At 35.4% G+C, this 17,473-nt stretch overlaps 2 long non-coding RNA genes across 2 annotated transcripts; one reads left to right on the top strand and one right to left on the bottom strand.

Annotated features, from left to right (window-relative positions):
- Window positions 1-5,612: 5,612 nt before the first annotated feature.
- LOC107787053 (uncharacterized) lies at window positions 5,613-7,472 on the top strand. The gene is made up of 3 exons (XR_001648291.2): window positions 5,613-6,749; window positions 6,820-6,996; window positions 7,080-7,472. It is a non-coding gene; the product is annotated as an uncharacterized LOC107787053 (long non-coding RNA).
- Window positions 7,473-7,713: 241 nt separating this feature from the next.
- On the bottom strand, window positions 7,714-8,741 carry LOC107787052 (uncharacterized). Its single transcript, XR_001648290.2, has 2 exons — window positions 8,155-8,741; window positions 7,714-8,050 (listed from the first exon to the last, which is right to left on the bottom strand). It is a non-coding gene; the product is annotated as an uncharacterized LOC107787052 (long non-coding RNA).
- Between the last annotated feature and the right edge of the window lie 8,732 nt (window positions 8,742-17,473).

The raw sequence follows: 17,473 nt of genomic DNA on the forward strand, positions 1-17,473 counted from the left end.
ATGCTTATACTTGTGTAGTACAAATAGAAGAAAAGTGAGGTAACCTTTCATATTTACCCGGTATGATTATAGTAATATAAAGATATTCAATCTTCTTTTCATTTATAGTCTCAATATGCCAACCACTTTGGCTAATATATTTATAAATCAAAATGTTTCTTTTGAGACTTACTACAATATTAATGTCATGAACAATTTGATTCATCTTGGTAGTAACAAATTAGTTCTTTCAGAGCTCTTAACTGCTTTTGTACTACAAGATCTTTTGTCACACCATCCATATAATGAATGTCTCCTTCACAAAGAGAATTATATCATAATAATTGCCATGTTCAAAATCATCATAAGCAAAATAATTTCTTGCTTTAATTTTGCTTTTAATAACTTTCATAAGGCATGACAAAATATTTTTGGCGTATCACTTGTATGCGACCAATGATATATTCATGTAACTACACAATAATATTCATTATCTTTCTTTGTCTCAAACCTCCCTTAGAGGGGAGTTGTGGTATGTATCCAATCATGCATTGCACGTATTTATTCATTACTTTTATTACATACTGCTACATTCACCTTCAGGAATGAGTCTACATTCTCAATGCTTATCACAAGTTACATTCTCTTAAAAAAATAGAGTATAATTATTGTGACATGCTTTATAAACTTTTCATACCATTTTGATGGTAAATATTTCCTTCATTTTTTTGAAGGATTACATCGAGAACCCTTATTGTTCTCCTTTTATAGTTACCATAATGAAGACAAATTATTATTTCGTCACTTGCCATGTCTTCGTACATTCATACAGTCATGAAAAATTATTTTGTCGTCTTTCAAACTTATCATATATTGTTGCCACATTCGCTTCACTGAATGGAGCATATCAAGTAGGGCGGGCTTCATGATTTTTTCATCAATACTGTGCATTATGACTCAAATCCAATGCCTTACCCATATAAAGGCATGTTAGGCAAAATGTATTGGGACTCAAACCATAACTCTTATCATTATAGTGCACCAGAACTTAAATATGTCTTAACTAGTTTCATAATAGGCCAAAGTACAAGATTAAATTATCAATCTTGTGGTCAGAAACATAAATAAAATTAGTTATAACAAGATTTAAAAATATAATCACTTTTTAAGGTTGTAGGACGAAAATATTTTATTCCTTCTAAGTGTTATCACTTTTAGATTTACGTGAATTCAAATAGAAGTGCATTCAAATAAATACTAGATAATCTGTTAGAACACTTACCAATTTTGTAAACGATAAACCAAATTAATAAAATAAGAATAAAGACTAGGACTTGGAAGCATATATATAATTCATGTAGTACTTCCAGTATCTACATATGCGATCCAATTCATATCATAATATATGGATTATAGATGATAGTCAAAGGCTAAGATTGACTGTAAATCAGAATATCTATTATGCTTACAACTATCCTGCCACAATATTATGTTTATTTATGCATGCATTTAACCAACTATGCAGGAATAGTACCAGTTTAGTTCTATTCATTAAATATTACCATAGTAACATTCATCTTAGCGTGAAAAGGGTAAATGGCACATTGGTTGTCTGATATCTGCACACATATATGTAAGCACTATTCAGCACGTTAAATATAAGTTAAAGAATTGAGTAGAGGGTACCTGTTTCAAAACTTAATTACAAAATATATATTCATGCATTTTGATTTGGTTCATGAATAGATCCCTTGAAGGATAACCAAATGATAACTAAAAATTTATATCAGACGTCAAGAAAGAATAAGCAAAAACTATACTTGCCAATGCAGGGCTCGCACACTTTCAATCTATAACAAAATGGAAATAAAATACTGAAAGCTTATTGTGAGTTATCATGGCAAAATAGAAAAATTTTGAGATTAGTGGAAGATAAAAATAAAAATATAAATAAGCTAGAAAGATGAAAACTTATCTTGTATTAGTATCCAGCCCATTGGCTTCTATCTTTATTTTGTTTGATAGCCACAGAATTGTTGGTATAAGGATAGCAAACACAAGCACAGTTTATGCCTATATGGAGGTGTACGAAAATGGGAGCACAGTCGTGCTGATAACGTGTTATGAAATAAAAGCAATTTAGTAAAACATGAACAAGAACAAGTTATGAAATAAAAATAATTTAGTAAAACATGAACAAGAAATAAAGATAGAGAGAAGGAAGAGTATTTCTTCTTCAATTGTATGTATTTTTCTATCTATTACAAGGCCTTTATATAAGCATGAAAAGTGAAGAAAAATATGTCATTAAGCATAAAAATATGTCATTGAATATGTCATTAAGCATTTGAGAAGATCATGGAGGAAGAGTAGACATCCACCATAATTTGATTTTTCTTATAATAGAATTAAAATTTTCCCTATTTAAAATTGTAAGTCCTAAAACGAGTAGTGCATTAGATGTGGGTTTTGAGCCCACTATTTTATTCATATTCTATTTTTATTATATTGCTTACTAATATTGTCTAATTATAAAGTAGGCCCACTAACTATTTATATAATATAGTACCTTATATATATACACGTAATAAATTCCCTTTCACTTACCATAAAAATAATTACCTTTCCAATCCAATAATTAATAAGTATATATAAAGTATTTCGGGTTATTACATGATTAACTTACTTTATATATTTTCAATTATGATTTCATTTTTGGTCCTACATTAGTTTGCTCACGACGCAGTTTTACGTACAAAAATATAGGGTGTAACACAATTGGTGGGTCTACAAGTGTTGCTCTAGTTGTTGTACGAGCTGTACTTCGGCCTCTACCCCGGCCTCGATCTCTCGTGGACCTAGCTGGTGGTGCTGGTTGCCGTCCGCCCGATCCAGTAGCACGTGTCCTCACCATCTGTGAGAGAATAGAATAACAAAAGTTTAGTTCCCAGAATCAACAAATTTGCACGACAAGAATACAAGAGTGTGAAGTTTTCCTAAGGGTTGGCAGCCTCTCGAAGATAAGTACAGACGTCTCCGTACCGATCCGCAAGACTCTACTAAACCTACTCATGACTCGTGTGACCTATGTAACCTAGGTTCTAATACCAACTTGTCACGACTCATAACTCGACATGTCGTGATGGCGCATATCACAGAACTAGGCAAGCCGACATTCACAATAAAACTAGGTATTTTAAATTAAAAATAAGATGAAGCAAGTTTAACAGTAATAATTTTCATAAATAGCCGATATAAACAACTGCGACTTGAATAAAAGTTTCCCAAAATTCGGGTGTCATTGAGTACATGAGCATCTATACAATAACATAGTCTGAAACACTTTCTAAGAAGGTAGAATAGTACAGGTAAACTGGAATATAGAGGAGGAGAGTCAAGGTATGCGGATGCCAAAGCAACTACCTCGATAATCTCCGAACAGGTAAAACTCCAAGATCAACAACTACTGTGCCCGAAAGTACCTCGACACACGAGGTGCAGAGTTAGCGTGAGTACAACCAACTCAATAAGTATCGTAAATAAATAAGGCAAGGTAAGAGAAGCTTAAATTATTGATGATACTAGCTATTCCGATGTGGTTCTACCTTCTTAAACCAGCACAGAACAATATATAAAACCAACTCATCAAATTTTGTGAGAAGAATATCCGTGTGTGCATGTGCATAATTTCTCAAATACCCTGCTCAGATAATATCATGGCATGTAGAGGAAGGAAACAATGAAATCAGATTAATGATAAAAAAAATAAAAAAATCACACGCTGCACGGACAACTCACGTGATGCACGGACGACTCACGTATTAACAATAAAACCTGCACTGACAACTCATGTGTGACACGAGCAACTCACGTGTCAATAATATCAATATATGGATCTGCACGGATAACTCACGTGCTAATAATATCAATATATGGATCCTCACAGACAACTCACATGCGATACGGACAACTCACGTGTCAATAATATCAATATATGGATCCGCACGGACAACTCACGTGCCAATAATATCAATATATGGATCCGCATAGACAACTCACTTGCCAATAATATCAATATATGAATCCGTACGGACAACTCACGTGCTGCACGGATAACTCTCGTGCCTATAACATAATCTGCACAGTATAGTCACATGCCTCTAGTCCAAACATATCATACAAAAGTAATTAAATAAGTATACATGTATATGATGAATGAAATAAGATTCTCATGCTCCTGGAATGGTATAAATGACATGCTAAAGTGTAGGCATGTGCAAAGTATTCTATCTTAGCTCGAATCAACAATTTCATCAGTAAAAGCATTTATCAAGTTCGTTAAGGGGTTAAACTTCTAAGTAGCCTCAGCATGGCTCAAATAGATCACATAAACTGTTACAACATGTGAGATATCATAGCTTAAAGTATAACAGTCAATTCTAGGCTTATAAGACCCCGAGAACAACCCGAGCATGAATATATGACCCTGGTGCCGGCACATGCCCACGCATATGCGCACCTAATAGCACGTGGCCATCACAACAATTCAGGCAACTAGCGCCTCAACCGAGTTTAAATACGATACTTACCTCAAGCAAATTGAATCACTCTGCTAGCAAGCCTTTGCCTCGCGAACCGGCCTCTGAACACCTCGAATCTGACCATAAACAACTCGATACAATCAACACAAGCTATCGGAATCAACTCCACATGAAAATGCTAAGTTCTTAATCAAAAGTCAACTCAAAAAGTCAACCTTGGGCCCACATCTCGGAATCCGACAAAGGTTAAAAAATCCAAATACTAATTCAACCACGAGTCCAACCATGCCAAAATTACTCAAATCCGATACCAAAACGCCACTCAAATCCCCAAAATTTGCCCTAAAAGGTTTCACCATTTTCCCAAATGTTTCCAACTCCAATCACTAATTAAATGACAAAAATAACAATGGATTCATGAAATACAACTAAAATCGAGTTAGAATCACTTACTCCAATCAACTCCTTGAAAAGCCTTTCAAGAATCACCCAAATCCGAGGTCTCTAGCTCAAAATATGAAAAATAGGTTCAAACACTTGTTTTGGAAATTTAACACTGCTGCCAAGTGATTACTCTTCGCGATCGCGGAAAGTCCCTAGCGATCACGATCGCGAAAAACAAAATAAAGCTGCCCCCAAAAATGGCCTTCACGAACGCGGTTGACTCCACGCGAACGCGGTTCATTGATACACAGACCTACGCGATTGCAAACATGCTCACGCGATCACGTAGAACAACTTCACGTGATCCCATATGCCTCACATCCTCGTATGCGAACGCGATCCACTATACAAGTTTGCGAAGCACAAGCTTCACTACCTTCGCGATCGCAACCCTCTCTATGCGAACGCAAAGGGGATAAACCCCACAACCCACAAAGACCCTTCGTGATCGCGGACCTAACCTTGCGATCGCATAGAAGGAAACTATATCAGAGAACTTCAGCAGACCTCAACAATCATCCAAGTCAAATTCCACTCCGATAACCATCCCAAATCCACCTTAGGCTCAGGGACCTCAACCGAATATACAAACAAGTCCTAAAATATGATACGAACTTAGTCGAGGCCTCAAATCACATCAAACAATATAAAAAAATACGAATCGCATCCCAATTCAGGCCTAATGAAAATTAGTGAATTCCAACTTCTACAATCGATACCGAAACCTATCAAATCAAATCCGATTAACCTCAATTTTTTCACACAAGTCATAAATGACATATGGACCTACTACAACTTTCGGAACCGAAATCCAAGCCCGAAAATCACAAACTCAGCTCTCGGTCAAACTTCTCAACTCTCCAAACTTTAAATTTTCTGACTTTCGCCAATTCAAGTCAAAATCAACTACGAACCTCCAAATCACTATCCATACATACTGCTAAATCCAAAATCACCCTACGGAGCTATTAGAACCGTCAAAACTCCATTCTGGTGCCATTTACATATAAGTCAACATACAGTCCACACTAACAACTTAGACTTCTAACCTTGGGACTAAGTGTCCCAATTCATTCTGAAATATCCCCGAGATCAAACCAACTACCCCGCCAAGCCACTTAACAACAATTAAGCATATAATAAGCAATAAATGGGGGAATATGGCTGCAACACTCAAAATGACTGACCGGGTTATTACACGAATTTTGCTGAAACTTGGGTGGATGAGATATCTCCAATGGCACTGAAGAACTTCAACACTAATGTGGAGAATTCAATGAAGTGTAAGATTTATTGGAATGGAGAACATGGATATGAAATTATGGAAGGTATAATTAAGTTTATTGTTCACCTGGAAAGAGAATATTGTAGTTGCAGGTCATGGCAACTGAAAAGTATTCCTTGTGCACATACCATAACAACAATGCAGTTTAGGAGGATTGATGCATCCAAGTCAATTGCATCATGGTACAAAAAATGAGACATAGTTGCGAGCTTATTCCAATTTCATACAAGCTGTCCCCAATATGATAATGTGGCAAGCTACATCAAATCCAAATATTGAGCCACTTGCAGTTAGAAAAGGCATGTCAGGCCAAAGAAGAATAGAAGAAAGGAGAAAGGAGAAATTAAAAGAGTTGGAAAGTTATAAAAAATGGGAATATCTATGACATGCTCGATTTGCAAGTCCAGTAAACATAATAAAAGAAGTTGTCCTTCAAAGCCTGATGCAACATCTTCCACAAGAGCAATAACAACTACAGGAACACAATACCCACAACAGAGGTAAATTTTATATACCCCCGCTTACCTTTAAATTATTGACATATTTGTAATTTAACTTGTTTTATGTCAGTATAATACTTCCTAATAGTCATCAATTGGAAGTACAAGAAAGAGAAGTATTGTTGACAGTCAACAAGAATCTACAAGTAAGGGAGGTGAAGCTAGAGCGAGCAGAAGTAAGTACAAGAGTCAAAGAGTTGTAGGACATGGTGTATTTATATCTAAGACCGGTTATAGTTGTGTTAATGTAAGTGGTTTCCCAGTTTACTATCACTTTATTACTTCTATTATCTTTTTGAGTTATATTTAAATTTTTTCTCATAATTTCAGCAAGATTTGCATAGCAGCAGATTAGTTACCACACCCACAGTGATGAATTCCGTTGAAGTTACAGGTGATATTGGGTATAAGCCTAGCAAGTCTTTGAAGTGGAAAGGAAAGCCATCTATTAGTCAAAGAGAACTCCAAATGAAAAGTACTATGCATAGAGTCCAAAAAAAATCAAAGGCTATTAAGATTCAAACAACATCTCAAACTGGAAAATCTCCATCCAAAGAAACAACATAGGTTTGTTCTCTGATTAAGTTAGCTTTTTGGTGTATGCTTGGGATGTAATCAGATAATTACAACTTTCTTTTTGGTAGTATTTTGTGTAGATGTCCGATTTTTATGTAAACAACTCTGTTGTGATACTATCCAGATTTTTGTTGCTATCCAGTTTTGTTACGCAAACTAGCAATTTTCAGTTTTTTATTGTGGCAGTGTCTATATTTCAAGTGATGAATTAATGAAAACCAAGGAGTACTGCCAATTTTAATTAACCACATTAGCTTAATTTATCCTTTGTTTACTAATACCATGAATTCTAAGCAATAAAAAAAGAAAAAAAAATAAATTTCTAATTGTTACTAGAAGAATTCTTGAAGAAAGGTCGATCGAGACAGTCTAAGTAACAACTACAAACTAAGGAAAGAAAGCATTTGGCAGTAGTGTTGTGATTATCATGAAAATTAGGAATGATAATCTCATCCCATCCTATGCTCTAAATATTACAATTCATTCTACTATTTATCAAATACATAGATACCAATCAAAATTAGATTAAATTGGACACACACCAAAATACAATATCACATTTCATACTACACTAATACATAATCTGATCTTCAATGTTCTTCTCACTTCAGCTCTTGCTCTTGCTTATTTCTCTTCTTCAACAAACCCAAAATAACAACATTAGCTTGTTTTAAAAATTTCGGTTCATACCACTCAAAACAATTACAAGCCTTACGACCTTTAACCTATACAAAAAACACAACTATCAATTTTTTTATGAAAAAATTCTAGAACAAACCCAACATAAATTATAATCAATTTAAACCTTCTAAACATTACTTTATCATACCTTATAGTTCTTACAACCAAAAAATCTTTTTCCCGAATTGTCATTTGACCATAAAATTTTCAAATGAGATGGATACCCACATTTACAAAGTGGGTCATCTTTCATGTTTTGGAGAAAACCGGAAAGGAAACCAAGAATATCACTAATAACTTTAACAATTAAAGAAGAAAATCTAGAATTATACAAAAAGAAAGAGCAATAGTTATGCTTCAATGGAGGAACTTATAAAGAGGAAGAAATGAAAGAATAGCCGTTAGGAATATGGAAAAATAAAAGGAAAATGTTGATTAGGTTTTTTTTTTTACCGTTATAGCTGATTAGATGGCCTTTTTTATCCACCCTCACGCGCCAAAGACCATTTGGGATCACTTCTTGTGCCATGTGACACTCTAGGTTTTTTTAAATTACCCCCTCCTAGTGTAGGGGGGAGGGGGTAATTCGAACTCGAGATAGTTTAGGGAGAAAACTAATAATTCGCGATAAGTTTAGGGGGTATTAAGGCATTTTGCCTAAACTTAATTTGGGTGGAGCCTTATGGTAGAACATGTATACATATTTGATTATGAAGCCTTTGGTTTTCCCCATAAGCAAACTAATATTATTTTGAACTTTAATTATTACAATATTTGGTCTGCAACATATCAAAATTACACTGTTAATATAACATTTGATTATCATTTCATACATATAGATCCATTAGATGCTAGCAGAATATAGTCAAAGGGCATTCGATTAGGAATTAACTGGACTAGAGTAAAAAGTCCAATAGAAATTAAGGAGTGATCCCCATATTGTCAATAAAGAGCATTATTTTGCAATTAGAATTCATCAATACAACAATGGGAACACATACTAATCACCATAACTACATGGATTCCATTTGATGATATTGTGTTTATTTTCTTCTTTCTTATAAATGTCAATCAGCAATCTATCATCACAAGATAAATTAGAGTATAAATGCTAATTACCTTGAGAGAGAGAGAGAGAGAGAGAGAGAGAGAGAGAGAGAGAGAGAGAGAGAGAGAGAGAGAGAGAGAGAGAGAGAGAGAGAGGATATATACATAATAGCATAATTGTAGGAGGACTGCCAAAATTCGCCGTAGAGAAGACAATTTAAACTGTTTAAAAAGCTAAACTGTTTAAAAAGCTATATTTCTCGCACGAAGGGGACTCTTCTTAGCAAACATGCAAAGGTATAAAGAGAAACTGTAAACATGAGATTTTAATAGAAATTGAGATAAAGAAAGAGACAAAACAATATCATATACTTAGATGAGATGACTTTTGGTATATAATATATACACAATGTTGAGATTACTTAATTATGTAACATGGCTAGATAATTGTAAAGTGGTTAGTCGGTTATAAAGTGGCTATTTTTTCTATTCAGCTAATGAGTTAGTTAGTTAGGAATTTGTATATATACACTATACAGGCATCAATAATAGATCAATGTTCATTTTTCCCAATTCAGTCTCATATGCTCTATCTCTCTTCGACCTCTATTGTCGCTCAAGCTGAGCCCGAGTGAGGTCAGACTATATGAAATCAACATCGCATCAGAGCTCGGTTGCTCCTATTCATCATCTCCTAATCAGCTATTTCCTTGGTTTTGTCTATCGTTTTTTTACCTTGGCCCTAGTTCGATTGATTTTTCTATTTGATCTCGTTTTGCCCTAATTCGATTGTATATAGTGGGGGTTTTCTTCCAATTCCTGCTTGTGCATTGTTATTCTTGTAACAAGTTGATATCATTCATGGTTGTGGATGATTTGAGCGAGGTAGCTAGTACAAAGGTGAATATTAGGGTTCCCGGAAATTCCGAAATCGATCCAAGCTATCCCCTCTATTTTCACCTGTCGGATAATCCTAGTGCTATGCTTGTCTCTGTTCCCTTTAATGGAGTTGGTTATCGATCATGGAGATGCGGTGTATTGCGAGGTTTATCAGTTAAGAATGAATTAGGGTTTATAAATAATGAATGCAAGCGACCAGACGCTCATTCACACACATTCCGTCAGTGGGAGCGATGCGATGATATGGTGACCTCATAGATCCTTAATTCCCTTTCAAAGGACATCACATGCAATTTTGAATAACAACTGATGTTATGGAACTATGGACTGAGTTGGAAGATCAATATGAACAAACAAATAGGGCCAGATTTTATCAAATCTAAAAGAAAATAAACGATATATCGTAGGGAACTCTTGATATCACCAGTTACTATACTAAGCTCAAGAAGCTCTCGAAGGGTTGAGCACTTTGAGCAAAAAATCTCAGTGCAACTGTCACTGTACCTGTGGTGCGAAGGAAAGCATCTATAAAGCTGAGCAGGATAGGTGGTTGATACAATTTCTCATGGGGTTAAACGAATTCTACACTGTGGTTCGAGGGAGATGATGAATCCATTGCCAACCTTCGGTCAAGCTTTCTCTTTGCTAGTCCAAGATGAAAAACAAATGGAAATTAAACCACATAACCAACTATTTGTTGAATCCACCTCACTAAATGTCACTAGCTCTAGGTCTAACACCTATAGAACCAACTATTCGCCCAACAATAACAATTACAGTGGAAATGAGAAGGGATGGCCTATGTGTTACTACTGCAAGAAACCAGGGCACACTAAAGACATGTGCTATAAATTGCATGTGTACCTTGAGAGTTCTAGATATCCTCGCAACCAAAACCAAAATCCTAATCAATGAAGCAACCAGAATCAAGGCTTCAATCGGCATAAGAGTTTCCACAGGGGGAAGAGAGTTGTGTCCAATGTACATGGTCCTCACTCTGTCATGTTATCCAATAAAGGAGAAGAGTCGAGTGACCCGAATGAGGATCAAAATGTCAGCCTCTCCAAAGAGCAATATGAACAGATCATGAGTCTACAACAAGATTTCCAAGCTGGGAATGAAGGAGAGAGTGCAAGTTCTATCAACCCCATCAATGGAGTTGTGAACTTTGCATGTATATGAATGTATCTTCCATTCATATGACTTTTGATAAATCCTTGCTGACCAACATTGTGACATTACCTTATCCCCTCCTAGTTGTCCTTCTAAATGGATACAAAGTAAAAGTAACAGATATTGGTAGTGTAACACTTGTACCTGAGGTTACTTTGCACAAAGTGATGTTTGTAATTTCTTTCAAGTATAACCTAGTTTCCATTTACTGTCTGGCCAGTTCCAATCCTAAAAGCATAGTTTTCCTTTACTGATAACCTTTGTATTCTACTGGCCCCTTCAATGAAGAGGCTTCTGGAGATTAGTAAGGCCTATGATGACTTGTACCTTTTTGTCCAAAGTGTTTGAGGAGCAAACACTTAGGTTCTGTAGTTAATGATTCAACTTCATGTCTTGTTAATAACACTTACTGCACACACAACTCACTCTGTGATGATCATTCAACTATATATACTTTACTGTCTACAAATAAGTATGTGTTTCCTCCATCTGTAAATACTTAAAATTAAAGTAATAAAAATCAGAGTCTTAGTCTGAATTCTTATTTGTCTCCTGGAAATGTTGTGAATATTTTATGGAATAATAGACTTAGACATGTGCCCTTTGTCAAAATGAGAGGGATTTCCTCTATACTTATTCCTTTCCGATCTAAACAACATTTACTTTGTTCCATCTGCCCAATGGCAAGACAATTGAGACTACCTTTTCCCCCCAAAAACCAATTCCTCTACTAAATCTTTCAAATATTACACATAGACATATGGGTACCTTATCATGTGGCAACACATGACAACTACAAGTATTTTCTCATAGTGGTAGATGATTACAGTAGGTACACTAGGACTAATCTCTTGACCCGCAAATGTAATGTCCTACAAGTTATCAAAACATTTGTCTCCATGATTGAAACCCAATTCAACACTAAAGTCAAAACCATCAGATCAAACAATGAATTAGAATTCACCAGTACAGAGGCAAGTATATTCTTCCAATACAAAGGCATCATTTACCAAAAGACTTGCCCTTACACATTACAACAAAACAGTGTGGTAAAAAGAAAGCACAGATACCTATTAGAGACTACTAGAGCACTTTTATTTCAATCTAAACTACCTGTAAAATATTAGGGTGAGTGCATTTTGTGTGCCACTTACATCATAAATAGATTATCTTCCTCCCACTATTAACCTAAGTCTCCATTTGAATTGCTCTACAAAAAAAAAACCCAACATATTCCCACATGATAAGTTTTGGATGCATTTGCTATGCCACTATACCAAAAGTCCATAGAGACAAATTTGAGCCCAGAACATCTCCACATATATTCATTGGTTATCCCTATGATGTCAAGGGGTACAAGGTCTTATGTCTTTCCACTAAAAGGATACATATCTCCACGGATGTTATCTTCATTGAAAGTGTGTTCCGTTTTGCTATTTCACCTGAAAATGTTTCCTTTCTCTCTGTCCTTAATTTTGTCCCTTTTTATTTATCACACACTTGAAGGTACCGAACAACGCTATGATAGTGAGAATGGAGCAAATATTACCCAGAATCAGCCCCTTGCACACTATTCACAATGCTCACTCACCCAATGTGAGATCCTCCAGTCTCACACAATCTCCTATTAGTGCATCATCATCACAATCTAGCACGCCACATTCCTCAAGTAAAACTATATCACTAATTGTCCATCAACCAGTTCACACACCCACTGAACCAAAAAAATCACAAAGACCTTACAAACCACCTCTATATGTCCAAGATTATTTACATTCACTTCCAAGGATAAAATCACCACCACCTATTGCTCACAACAATTCTAAAAACTATCATGTCTCCCCCGATGTTCTAAGTCATGTGAGCCAAAGTCTTGGGAGAGACATTTGCAATGATGATGGATTCTCATCATATAAGGAGGCAACTATGAACCCTGCTTGGCAAGCAACAATGAATCAAGAATTTGAAACCTTACATGCCAACCAAACCTGGGACTTGGTATCCTTACCTATTGAAAAGAAACCTATAAGGTGTAAGTGGGTGTACAAAATAAAATATAAATCAGATGGTAGTATAAAAAGGCTCAAAGCTAGATTAGTTTTCAAAGGGTGCACACAACAGCCAGGCATTGATTATACAGAGACATTCTCCCATGTAATCAAGATGAAAAATGTGAGATCTTTGATAGTTGTTGTTGTAAAGAAGGGGTGGCACATATCCCAGTTGGATTTAAATAATGCATTCCTACATGGGATAAGTCCCACAGGATCTAGCAGTGGAGAATTCAGGCTTGGTTTGTAAACTTAACAAATCTCTTTATGGGCTGAAGCATGCCAGTAGGCAGCGGTATGCCAAACTGAATAAGGCCCTATGCTCAAGGGGCTATGCATACTCCATATATGACTATTCTCTATTTTACAAGAAAATTGAAACCTCATTTGGGTATGTAGCAGTATATGTGGATGATATAGTGGTCACAAGGACTGACACCATGGAAATTGAAGAGTTGAAGGCATTTCTAAATAGTAGTTTCAAGATAAAAGACTTGGGAAGGCTACACTACTTCCTAGGGTTAGAAGTTCTCAATAAAGATGATGGTGTCATAATATCTCAAAGGAAGTTTGCACTTGACTTGTTAAAGGATTATCAATGCATGGATTATAGCAGTCTTACATATCCACTAGATCCAACAGTGAAGCTCAAAGCTAAAGAAGGAGAAGCATTGAAAGAACCCATTTACTATAGAAACCTGGTTGGAAAGCTCAACTTCCTCACTAACACTAGGTTAGATATAGCCTACAATATGCAACACCTAAGCCAATTCATGGATGATCTCGGAGAAGCCCATTTGAGAGCAGTTTTCCATCTGCTCAGGTATTTAAAAGGTGATCCTACTTTGGGATTATTCATATCCCATGACACAGACTGCACAATTAAAGCCAACTGTGACTCTGATTGGGCAGCATGCCCAGATTTCAGAAAATCTGTCAATGGCTATCTAGTGTTGTTGGGCACCAGTCCTATTAGCTGGAAGTCTAAGAAGTAAGATACCATTCCACTATCGTCTGCAGAAGCAGAATACAGAGATTTGAGAAAGGTAGTAGGAGAGCTAGTATGGCTAAGTAGGTTGTTTGAAGAAATCACAGTCCCTTTCCCCAAGCATATTACGGTCTGTATTCCATGAAAGAACCAAATATATAGAGGTTGACTACCGCTTTGTGAAGAACAAACTACATGAAGGGATGATTTCACTACATAATGTGGCAACCACATATCAACTTGAAGATGTTCTAAAAAATGCCTTGGCAGGAGACAAACACTTAGTAGTCCTGTACTAGTTGGCAGTATTTTCCACACCACCAACTTGAGGGGTGTGTGTGTGTGTGTGTGTGTTGAGATTACTTAATTATGTAACATGGCTAGATAATTGTAAAGTGGATAGTCGATTATAAAGTGTCCATTTTGTATATTCAGTTAATGAAGTTAGTTAGTTAGTTAGGAATTTGTATATATACACTCTACGGGCATCAATAATAGATCACTGTTCATTTTTCCTAATTCACTCTCATATGCTTTATCTCTCTTTGACCTCTATTATCGCTCAAGATGAGCTCGAGTGAGGTCAGATAACATGAAATCAACACACACATAATGCACAAAATATAGAGAAAATAACAAAGAAGGATGAGAAAGGGGTTGGATCCTCATTCATTATGAATGGGAGCACGATAGATATCATATAGGGTGAAAAATACACTAGATATATTAGAATGAGATAATGTCACAAATTTTGAACTCATGATACATAGTTGTTAACATATAGAGCGGTTAGAGATATGAGTAATTAAGATTTTTAAGAGAGCTCAATACCAATAGACACAATGGGTCTGTTTCGTGTGAATGAAAATATTTTTCTTAAAAATATTAAGTGATTTTCTTACTTCAATTTTAGTACTTGGTTACTAAGCAGAAAATATTATCTCAAAAGCATTTATATAATCTATGCAAACCTTAGGGGGATGCATTGGGTTGAGGGACGGGGTTTAGGGTTCAAGGGTCGAGGGTCGATACTCATGTTCGGGGTCGAGGAGATTAGATTGTGGGCCAGTTTTAGGGTTCAAGGTGGATAGTGGGGGGTCAAGGACTCGAGGGTTGGGGTAAGGTTTAGAGTTCATGATGGATGGTGGGGGATCGAGTAGTGGGGGGCCCAAGATTCATGGTAGGAGGGCCGGATCGGGGGTCGGGATCGGATAGAAGTTTTGTGGGGTTAGGAGGTCGGGGCCGGGATTCGGCTAATCTGAACGGGCTCTATGTTTGCCCCTTTCTTAGATTTGTAAAGTTCAAATGCGATGATAAATTTCTTTAAAAAATAATTGGATAATAACGACCAGACTAACGTATAATATGGAGATCTTTCTAATGAATAATTAAATATTCAGAGTGCTTTAAAAGATCAAAGATCAAGTGTAGAAGTTAGTCAACTGAAGACTATATTTTGCGAAATTAACTATAGACTGATTGGCCACATTTGTAACTGATATTAGCTATTGTGGTCATATTTATAGTTAGTGTTAACTACTGTAAATAGCAATTTTTAGGATCATTTCCTTAGTCTTTGAATGATGAGTTGATCAATGCCCTTGTGAGCTTAAAGATTTACCAGTTCTCTAATATATGGCCTTTTATGGATTGCTTTAGGGAATGAGTTCATCCCTTTAATTATTTTATAATTGAGCGTGATTTGATTTATATTAGTTTAATTGCTTGCTTGAGGTTTATTAGTTGTATTCTTTTACTTATTTTGATTTTTTTTCTTGATTATTAATTATTGTTGTGATTTCAGGGGTTTAACTAGTTCATAGTTATGTTACTGTCATTTTCCAACTCTAATTTCTAATCCTTATATTATTTATTATTTTTAAATTTTAATTTCATGGTATCCTTGCAAGACCTAGTAATTCATACTCAATTTTCTTGAGCTTTCTAGTGTTGGTTGTCATCATTCAATCCCATTGATCAAGATTTTTTTTTTGAATTTGACCTAAATCTAAAATTTGATAGTGGATCCTACATGGCCTTCTCCTTGTTGATTATGATTTTTCTGTAGATTGAACTTGTCTGATGCCTTAGGAGCGTGGTATCAGATATGAGCAACTTATTTTGATATTGGATCCATGTAAGGGAGACTTTAACCTTTGAGTGATTATTTTTAAAAAAGATGTCTTCGAAAATTAGGTTATTTTTATATGGTGGGTTCATCTGATATTGTTTGTCATTGTGTGAGCATGCATAAAATGTGCATTTATGCATTTCTAAAAATTTTGTCAACAGGTATTATAATAGGTGAAACAGTGATCTTGCTGAGTCATTTATGACTCACACCTTACTATTTTTCCTGAAGATACTTTAACTGACGTTCTAGTTGACACTTGACCATACATTGCCTCTCACAGTTTAGTTGATGTGGGCCATTCTCTATATACCCGGAGGTAGGGGTGGGAATAATATTGACCGAATCGAAAAAATCGATTGATCTGATAATTTTGATTTATTCGGTTTGATTTGTTCGATTTTTTGATCGGTTTGCAGTTTATATTTGTTAAAAGTTTGGTGTTTGGTTCGGTGTTCGGTTTTATTATTTTAGTTTTTTTGTTAACCGGAAAATCGATTTTTTTTTAAGTATGGCTCCTATAGCCTCTGGACTTATTAACTCTTAAGTGTAATATGTTAAATATGGTCATTTATTAATTGTTAATGAATGTTGAAGCACAAACTCCAAAATGCCACACTTTTAAGAAACTCATCCAACACCATAGTCACGTTACCCAAAAATTAATAACCAACATGATCATTATTCAATAAATTATTATATTCGTTGGTTTCCCAATGATAACACAAATCTCTTATGTTACTTTCAGTTAATGTGCTAATTATAACTGATATTACTAAGAATATATTGAGTTGCAAATTCAACAATAAAAAATTACTCATTACTACGGACTCTTAGCAAATACAATAAGCATCTATTCTTAGTGCATATTTTATTATTTTCTAGTTAAATTTCATGTTATAGCATATTACAGTAGGACAATTTGCTAAGCACATGAGCCTCAAAAACTTGGCATGAATTTAATTCTGAGGCTCACTTATTGCTTAAAAAGAAGTCCAATTTGACAAGCCTACAACAACAATAATAACATACCCAGTAATATCCCACATCATGGGGATTGAGGAGGGTAGTGTGTACGCAGACCTTACCCCTACCTTGTGAGGATAGAGAGGTTGTTTCCAATAGACTCTCGGCTTAGGAAAGTATAAGCACCACATTAATAAAAATATAGACAAGA

This window comes from Nicotiana tabacum, chromosome 2, assembly GCF_000715075.1.
Source record: "Nicotiana tabacum cultivar K326 chromosome 2, ASM71507v2, whole genome shotgun sequence".
In the NCBI taxonomy this organism is placed as follows: Eukaryota; Viridiplantae; Streptophyta; class Magnoliopsida; order Solanales; family Solanaceae; genus Nicotiana; species Nicotiana tabacum.